The sequence below is a fragment of the Emydura macquarii genome, unplaced genomic scaffold (assembly GCF_026122565.2).
Source record: "Emydura macquarii macquarii isolate MOO-44397 ecotype Brisbane River unplaced genomic scaffold, CSIRO-AGI_Emac_v2 contig_705, whole genome shotgun sequence".
NCBI lineage: Eukaryota > Metazoa > Chordata > Testudines > Chelidae > Emydura > Emydura macquarii.
Genome location: NW_027130842.1, coordinates 15,490,592 through 15,500,362, shown reverse-complemented (window position 1 = coordinate 15,500,362; position 9,771 = coordinate 15,490,592). Strand labels below are relative to the sequence as shown.

Below are 9,771 nucleotides of genomic sequence, written 5' to 3'. Positions count from 1 at the left end.
ATTGGCAAGGGGCCCCTGAAAGAGAGGTTGTTGATGTGGGGACCTGAGCAGGGGTACTGAATGAAGGGTGGGGGATACTCATTTGCTGTCTTGGTGGTCATTGTGAAGGTGAACAGATGGTGCACATGGGGATGCCCTGAGTGGGTGCTTTATCCTGTGCAGTGAATACAAGGTCATTAGCTTGCTGTTTTTCGCAGGGTTGCCAGGTGTCAGGTCATCTTCTGTGTAGCTCTGTGCCACAGGTCTCCTCCCTTTTGTTAATGCCCTTCAGCTGCTCTCAGCTCTACTGCATTGATCTTGCTAGGGATCTGGCCCCACAACTGCTGTTCTTGGGCTGCAGAGCTCCTTGAGACTGGGAGCCAGCATCTCATTATTATGTAGAGTTACCTGCAGCATCAAGCATCTGTAAAATTAGATTTTCTTTTGCCCCCTCTGTTTGTCTGCCATTCCCAGTGTTACCAGTGGACTTTGCTCCTATTGCACGCTGTAGGCCTTGACCTGGTCTTGTTCCTGCCCCTGCCCCAGCTGCCTTAACCAAAACACTCAGATTGTCACTGTAAACCCTCCCTTTGTATGCTGTGCACCTCTGCATGAGCAGACCTTATTATTATTATGGCAATAGGTATTTACATATGCAAATCAGGTTAATGAGAGCAGAATTGTACAGGCTGGCTTTTCAGAAATATTTGCATATCTAGCTTTAAAAATACCAGACACATTTGAGTATTCTTCCCCTAGCTGAGCAGCCAAGACACAGCAGCACTGGCACCATATCTTCAGTGGTGATTATGTTTGCATGCCCCAGAGCAGTGGCCACTATCTGATATGTCTTTCATTTGAAAAAGGTTAGTAGTAGTATAATATGGCCTCATGCACCAGCTAAATGAGGGGCAGTTGTGTCTCAACCCTTTCAAGAGCAACATGGGGGCTTCTGACAGGCAGGTATGTGAAATTCAGCAGGAAGAGTAGGATCTCACTGTGCTATCACCGCACAACCTGCCATGTGCTTGTTGAGGATAATAAAATAAGTGATAGGGACAGCAATGTAATTATCGGGCATGGATTTCTGGGGGTAAATCTGAGCCCTGATGCATTCTGTGATAAGGCACCACAAAATATACCATGTTTACTCTCTGGTTACTCAGGCCACAAACCCCCAAAATAAAGAGGTCTCTTTTGTTTACTGATGTGGTCTTTCATTTTTAATTGAAAAGGGTTGAAATCTGCTGCAATGACCCCTTATATGGTGACAGTCCTCTCTTGCAACACTTCTCCTGCAACTATTCTCAGGAGGCCTAATAAGACTGATGTGATGAATTGTCCATGCTCATCCAAAAAGTATTTGCAGTTGTGTTATTTCCTAGGTCTACAGTGCTTCTTCATGTTCCCCAACTGTCACAGAATAAGCCCTACCAGTCTTCCTGCTGAGTGCCTGGGTCCAAGAGCAATGTGGGAACACTTTTGCATTTGGCAACAGTTAGGCATGGCTGTAGATCAGTAGCATAATCTAGTAAGACTTTTAAAAACCTCTTAGTCTCAGCATGCAGTTAGCATCAGGCAGGCTGGGCACCTACAACAAGGGCCAAACCTTCACAACTTCAGCACTGCTCACCCTGAGAATTCCTTTAAGTTTAAAAACAAGCAGAACTGGGCATTCAAATTTCCTACCCCCAAAGTTGTAACCTTCAGAAACTTCCCTGTAAGTGAAACACTTCAGCATTTTAGTTCTGACTTATGGCTGAATTTTTTTCTTCTCCATACAACAATTCTGCCCTCCTGATTTATGAAAAAAGGAGAGGCATAAATGGTAATTGCTAAAAATACTACATAGGGGGCTAATGCAAATTGATCTTTTACACTCTGTTACGTTTTTGAATACGAATGTTTGAATAGAAGTCAGATAGTCTTTATTTTATTTGTTATTATTGCAGATGTCTCTATCTTGATATACTTACTCCTTCCATTAGTTCATATTGAAAGTTCATACTTCTATCATCAAAATTTATTGCCTCAAACAGTGGGAGACTAGAAGCAAAGTATTATGTTTAGGGAATGACAGCATAGGAGGTATCCTGTTTTACCTAGGCAATGACCCAAAAGTAGCTAAACCAGAAAGGCAAAGAGAACTAGATCATTGCTAGGAAAATGGAGCACCCCTCTTATTACGATCATTATACTAGAAGTATAATATGGATCTTCTTTTAAGTCATACATATAAGGTCTTGCTTCCCCTCTCAAGTCAGTGTTGTAATTCCACAGCTCTGTTTAAAAACCAGTGGGTTTTCATCCCATCCCTCCCATGTCAGCAGCACCATCCCCAGTGCATAGCCAATTCAGAAAACTATTAACAAGAATAAATGTGCTCACTTCTTCTCTTCCCCTCCTCGTGCATTACTTCTGTTCCCTTGCACTGAGTCAAATTCAATGCCAAGCACCTCTGATCACCCAGCTCATATAATTCTTTATAATGTAGGAAGGGCTACACATGATCTTACTCTCATACAAAACAATTCATTTTTATAACACGGTGTTCTTTTCAGTATACTTTTTCAAGTTATATGTTTGATCTAATACTGAAAAAAATTCATTATACAATTTGATCTAACACTGAAAAAAATTCGTTATACAGATGCATAGATTCCAAAGCCAGAAGGGGCCAGTTTCATTGTCTAATCTGACCTCCTGTGTAACACAGGTCATTGAACTTCCCCAAAATAATTCCTAGAGTGGATCTTTCAGAAAGACATCCAGTCTTGATTAAAAGATTCTGGGAAAGCAAACTATACAAAAAAGTGGAAGGGAAACTAAACTCATTTGGTGGCATCAGTTTTTATTGTATTCTGTATGAGTGCTTCAAGATTCTGTGTATGGGGGAGCTTTATTAGAAACCAATTCTCCATAGTGACCTCTGGAGGCCTAGTCCTATCCAAGAGTGATCCAGGTGCTAGAATGAAAGGAGGAAACTCATTATACAGACCTGCACTTCTGAGGTATGAGCCAAACACAGTGAATTACAGCTCAGCGTAACATATTCTTACAAGAAATGAAGGACACTTGTAGTATATTGTTTTTTCTATATCTTCCATACTTACTTCCCTAATTTTATTTTATTTCTTACTCTGCTTATTTCCCTCTTGCTCCAGTTCTTGTCTCCCCTATATTATTCCTTCTCTTCCCCCCACCCATCCTCTTAACCTTCTGTTCCTCCAATGTCCCCTTTTCTATTTCCTAACTCTCATCTCATTATAGCCTTTCCTCCTTTCCTTGATAACTGTTCTTTTCCATCTTTTTAATTCCTCTTCCTTCATTAGATTCCCCTCCCTTCCCTCTTCTCTCCAAAGTTTACTCTCTCCCTCTGATTTAGACTGGCACATGTTCAAATAACTTACTAATATAACTATGAGCAGCAGAAGCAAAGGGAAATAGCAAACAACTTTTGTATTGTGTTAGCCGGAATTAATCAGTGTTGTTACTGAATTCTGTCTGTACAAAAGGTGTCATCACTTATGTATCTGGAGTAGTTCTGTGTTTCTCTCATTCTTGGTGGTAGACTGATAAAGCTAAAGCAACCTGATTAGAAATGAAAGGATTTCAACAATTGTGAAATAGTGCATGGTGTAATGGCCAACATAAAGCCATTATTCTGCATTTACATTGGTACTGATTCTTAACAGCATGCTGTTAATTCAACATAAAATGATGCTCTTCTAAAACAATTCAGGTACGAGGAGAACCCTTTTACAGCTAATCATATACCAGCCCTACAAAGAATTACAATATCAATCTAAACTGGCATGTAAGGTAAAGCTCACCCTTTGGCAGCTTAAATTTACACTGTGAGCAAGGGACTTACTTGCCCCTTAATATCAAGGATCATAACCCCATAATTACTGCATGTACATGCACACAATCCCAGGAATCAATGAATGTTACAGTGCTATATTTATTATCAAATCCAGTTGCTTTTGCAATTAACCCAATATGACATCTGTATGGAAGATTTAAATAAGGAGTTTCACATTACACAGAGTAAATCAATAAAGTGAAAATGCAGGCACTGACAACACTTATAATTTGGCCTGTTACTACAACATCCCATTTTTTTGAATTGACAGTATTTATACTTCCATTGAATCACGGCTGATATTCAAGTACTGCTAAAGGCCATGATGCATAAAAACATAGCATCTAAACCAGAAATGACTAGCGTACACCACAGCTGGTTACAGCTATCGGGGAGACCTTAAAAGGTAATTTCTCCTTCAAGAGCTTGTCTGGCAGTCTAGTACACATAAGTGGATCCTTCACCTTTAAGACAAAGAAGGACCCACTCGTGCTCTAGAATGCCAGACATGGTGGACCTGAGCAGAGAAATTTACGGACTAAAAGATACATTTCACAATATTGCTAAATATAAGATGTGCCAATTATAACGTTCTTCAGACTTTTATAAAATAAAAACTGGCTTCAACTTTGTTTTTCTTATGAAAGGTGAATGAACTGATGAAGATAATGAGATCTATGGAAATTGACAAGTTAGTCTCTTTATTTAAAATAATAAAAACCCAAAATATAATTGGTTATCCCAGGTACAATCAGTATGAGCCACATCACTATCCTTCCAGACAATAAGATAGCCATAGTATTGGATTCTACAGTGAGCATTTGGCTGTACCTGAATAAATTGATGTTTTAGAAATCTGAATGAGAGGGACAAGTATGGGGTTTTGCATCAACCCTACACCTTTAGTAAAAAGGTAAATAGGCACCCTAAAGAGTGAAAAGTACATTACATCTTAAAAAATCCTTTCCACTTTAAAAATCTAAGGTGTTATTGTAACATAGGTAAAGACATTTTTTTTTAAATATTATCATCTTTTAACATGACAGAGTCCCCTTTAAATAGAAATAAAATGAACTCCAGCCCCCTTCTCTCTGGGCTCTGGTTTTTTGCATAGACACTTTTATCTGTAGAGCTCAAGCTCTTAAGAAAAAGAAAAAAAAAAGCAAAATACTTAAAAGCAGCCTCTCTCTTTGAAGCATATCTGTTCTTATTCATGCTAAGTGCAAACCCTTGTTCATCACTGGCTTAGTTAACACGTTTTCTAACACGATGCTTTTTCCCAGTGTGGACAAAGCCTCTGAAAAGCAGAGCTGCAGCAGGAGAGCACTGAAATGGAACAGAATTCCTGAGAAACTCAAAGGACTCAGAAGCTATATCTTTGGAAATTTCTGCTATGGCAGCAAGGGAGTGAACTGCTACCATAAAACTAGCTGACCTGTTAAAAAGAAGAAATTGCAAACAGATAAACAAGGAGGTGCAAGATAGTGGGAAATATGAATGCAATGGCAGAGAGCTCCAGGTGATCAGCAGACCAATGCTTCAAACCGCTTATATCAGCGTGCAAGCCTACTGTATAGGAACATCTTCCCTCTCCAACCCCATTGAAACCAAGTGCTGAAAGATGGAGAGAAAATAATCTTTGCTCTGGCTGTAACAGCAAGACTGAGGAGGCAGCATTGTAAGGGACAGACATGCGTGCATGGAAAAAATAGGGAGTATTCATTCAATAGAGATAGAATCGCAGATGTGAAAATATAACAGGTTATGTGATGATGATGGGGAACTAAGAATAAACATAGAGTTTACCTGTTTAAACAGCAGTCTCCTCTTGCACATAGTGAGTAGAACAGTAGCAGCACATTCTGTATGGATGTGTCTGAGAAACACAGAGGTCGAAAAGTTCCTGGAGATCTCCCCTACTGCAAACAGTTGAAAGGGCTGAAGCCTACTGCAAATAGCAAGGTAAAATGGGGTCTCTCATTTTACAACACATCCTTGTATCAAAACACTAGTCTGTAAATCTTGTAAAATACATGTTTTGCATAAATGTAATAATTTGGACAAAATGAATATACTTTGGCAACAAAATGATTCTATATAGAAGTTCAAAAAGGTCAAAACCACATCTACATTACAAAATACAAGGGGGCAAGCTGCAGGGAAGAGTAATTTAATAAAGACAGACATAATCTTCCGTATAGCATTTAGGACAGCCACAGTAGTAGTTTGGTTAGCCCTAAACTACATCAGCTGCATCTTTATAGGGAGCAAAATAAGGACTAATTTAATGCAAATCACCTCATATGCTATATTGCTAACGCCATCGTGAGTCAGGCACCAAAAAATTATGAGATTTAAAAAATCATAATACATTGGGGTTTTTTTTATTTTCTTTTTAGTTTCTGAGTCCGTAAGTTATACTTAAGTTACATCTTCAAGTTTTCTCTGAAACTATGAGGGCCAGAAACATACTTTTTTCTTTTAAATGAAAGCTGATATTCTCACATAATCATTTTACTCCAGGAGCTGAGACTTAAAAACAACAACAACAAGAAATCACCAAACACCTTTAGAATCACAATAAAATCATGAGAGTTGGCTACACGAGGCCATTACCTCTGATAAGCACAAAAGACCTGATTCTAAGACATGCTGAGTGACCTTATTTGAAGTCAGTAGGAGTTCAGATCTTTTATATAGTTTGTAAAAATACACAGTTCATGATATCCAAATAGGAATGTCTGTTCTCTCTCTCTCTTGATATATATATCATTTTTGGAACTTACATTGATTGCATCTTTCAGTCAAGGATCTTAGAGGAATTTCAGTAGATGGGTAAAATGATCCCAGCTGTACAGATGGGGTGAGATCACTTGCCCAAAGTCACACAAGCAGTCAGTCAGTGACATGCTAGGGAATAGAACGCACATCTCCTGGTCCCCTGCTCTCACTAGTAGGTAGCAATGTCTCTCCTACCCCAGGTATCTTTTAAGAAGCGCACTCTAGCTGGATAAAAACAGACTGTGTGTTTAAAACCAAACGTTGAAGATGTTTTAGCTTCATGTCTGGCATGCTCAGATCATCCTCGGCAAGGGGGAAGGACCGTGGACACTTTACTTTCTGCACGCAGAGGGAGTGAGAGTCCCCTCTCCGGCGCAGACGCAATCCTGAGTCTGAAGGCATTAGCAGGAGAAGTTCATGACTCTGAGTTAGTGCTCACTTCTTCAAGCTGCTGTGGCTTTGCAGGCGGAGGCACCATGTGTTCATTTTCCTTTTAAAAACCAAGCTCTCCTCTTCCCCGCCCCTCCTTTAGGTCAGTCAGAAAGTTTCAAGTAAGCGAGTCATTCCCCGCACCTCACTCCAAGAGAAGAGAACAGCCCCGTCCTGCGCTCCGTGTGCCGGCGATCTCCAGCCCGGGCTTTGCGCACTGCCGGGCTGCTCCTCCGGTTCAATCTATTTCTCTGCTGCAGCCCGGAGAGTGACTGAGGCAGAATCACACGCAATCACAGGATCAGTGGATCCTTACACCATTAACTCACATGCACAGACCGAGCGAGCCAGGAGGAGTCAGCACCCACTCATCCCTTCCCCTCCAAAAAGGCCCGAGCGCTCCCCTCGACCCTGTGCATTTCAAAACCATTCCTGCCTGCCCTGGCAGTCAAAAGGGGAAGGAGGGAACCGTGTGGGAGCTGGAAAACAGGGACTATTTTCTCTTACTGTGTCCTCTCCTAGCCTGGTGTAATGAACAACATTCCTAGGTTGAAGCCTTCTCTCTGCTCTGTGCCTATTAGCTGTTCCAGCTCCCTCCCTCTGCCGCTTGTTTTCCGCCCTAATAAAGATCATAGAGCAAATAAGCATTTAAAACCTCTTGCAAAGTGACCAGGAGTTGATCAAGTTAAGTATTTAAGCCCCAAGATTTGCAACGACGCATGTTTCGCACTGTTAACATTATTGCTTCCCCTTCAAAGTGCCAAGAGGCGGGGGGTGGAGGATCTGCCCGCAATTGCTCCACATGCATCAATAGTTGTCAGTAAAATCAAACTGACGTCATCCTTGGGTAAAAAGATCTGTCTCTTTTGTTCTCATCCCGCCCCCCCAAACTCCCCCCCCCCCAGTTGCAAATCAAAAGCAAGAACATTTGCAAAAAATAAAAATAAAACAATAAGAATCCCTCTCCCCCCCCCCACTTTAATTGCAATGCAAAAGGAGAGCCTGCATTCAAGATCCTGCCTGGGCTGTGCTAAATTTTAATGAATGCATCAAGCCTTTTGATCTCTCTGAGTCAGTTGGGTTCAGTTGTGCCGGAAGGTTAGTTGCATATCCTGGCTGATCTGAAATTCGATCGGCAGAAGGGGCAAAGAAAAAGAAAAGCATTTTAATGGGAATCAAGAGAGGATCATAAGATCCTGGAAGGAAATACGTGTGGATTAAAAATGCTATGTGATTTTTTTTTTATGTACACGCCTTGTTTAAAAAAAAGCACCAAAAGCAAGTACCCCGCAAAACAGAGAGAGAGAGAGAACGGCTTTTCAAATCACTCTCTGTGTGTTTGGGTTCCAAAGATACGGAGGCAGTCAGCAGACCAAGAGTTTGTGCAATGCTTCAAGCTACAGCGCGCAAATTTAAAGCAGTCGGCTCCAAACGACATCATAACTCGTTATTGCAAATGCATTTCTACTTCCACACGGTTTACTCGTGCATTGTTAAAAAAACAAAAACAAAACAACTTGCTCCCTACCCCTCACCTCCAAGCCGCTGGAGTCCATAGTAACTGACACAAGGGGGAAACTTTGTGTTTTGTTCCACTCACAAATTTTCAGTTAAAACTTTCTGAGCACCATTTTTGCCACTATTTAGGAAATATTGAGCTGAATGATGTCAGAGAAATTGCCTGACTTTGTATGAAAAAAGCAGGAATTAAAATGATCCTTATCAAATTTTTAGAAAGAGTTGTCACCTGCTACATGGACTTGGTTCACTTGCCTGTACATTAAAATAAAAACTAACCCCTAATTGTATTTTTGTGTGTATGTATAAGGGCGAATGCACACATTCTGCCTGCAGTGGAAAATAACAGTGGAAAAAAATGTTGTCCAGAAGGTTGAAAAGTGACTAGTAGTGGGATATAATGTCTGAAGTCACAGAGAGGGGGCATTGTTGTCCAATGGAGGTCACATTTTCATCCCAAGGGAAAGTTTTCCTATAAGCTAAAAATATTTCTCTGAATATGGTTTAGTATAAGCTTTGCTATCTTTTTCTCCTGTCATTCTACTTACCCTCTGCTAAGACTTCTCTAGTTTAACTCAGAAAAATGATGATTATTAATTATTTGTATTACATGAGTGTCTAAGACCCCTTGTGCTAGCATGTTTGTAATTCATACACACATGAAGAGACAGCCATACAATCTAAATTGACACTACAAACAGAGGATGAGAGGGGAGGTGACGTGTCCAAGGTCACAAATCAGCACTTCAGTTATCTTCTGACTCCTCGGTCAGCGCCACATCCACTAGACCACATTGCTTTCACTGAGTGTCTTTTGAGCATCTCTGTCAATAGCTCAGCTGCAGCAGTAATTGTGACACCCATCCTGGATAAATATAGCAGAACATTTTCCTCAAACTGTACAGTTTTTGCCTATCCACTTAATCATTCATTCTTACCAAGAATATCATCACGCATATCTCTTGGTGTTCCTGGTGGAGATGACAAACATTTGTTTTTACTTTTAATTTCCTTCCATTTCTATTAAATGTTTATTGACTAGATTTAAAGACCTCCTATTACTGTAGAGGCTGCATTTTTTCCCCACTCAGTTTTGTTAAACCTGTCCCCACCTCCAAACAATGGTTATCCGTATATCAGTTAATCTTTATTTTATAGTGATCTTCGGAGAGAATTTGTGACAGGAAGGACATTGTTAG

The 9,771-nt window shown here is 40.5% G+C and overlaps 1 long non-coding RNA gene across 2 annotated transcripts; it reads right to left on the bottom strand.

Moving 5' to 3' along the window:
- Nucleotides 1-2,814: 2,814 nt before the first annotated feature.
- Nucleotides 2,815-7,679, bottom strand: LOC137149002 (uncharacterized). Of its 2 annotated transcripts, none has more exons than XR_010918643.1 (3): nt 6,461-7,679; nt 5,651-5,792; nt 2,815-2,944 (listed from the first exon to the last, which is right to left on the bottom strand). It is a non-coding gene; the product is annotated as an uncharacterized lncRNA (long non-coding RNA). The 2 variants fall into 2 exon arrangements; XR_010918642.1 differs by having other exon boundaries at nt 6,631-7,679.
- Between the last annotated feature and the right edge of the window lie 2,092 nt (nt 7,680-9,771).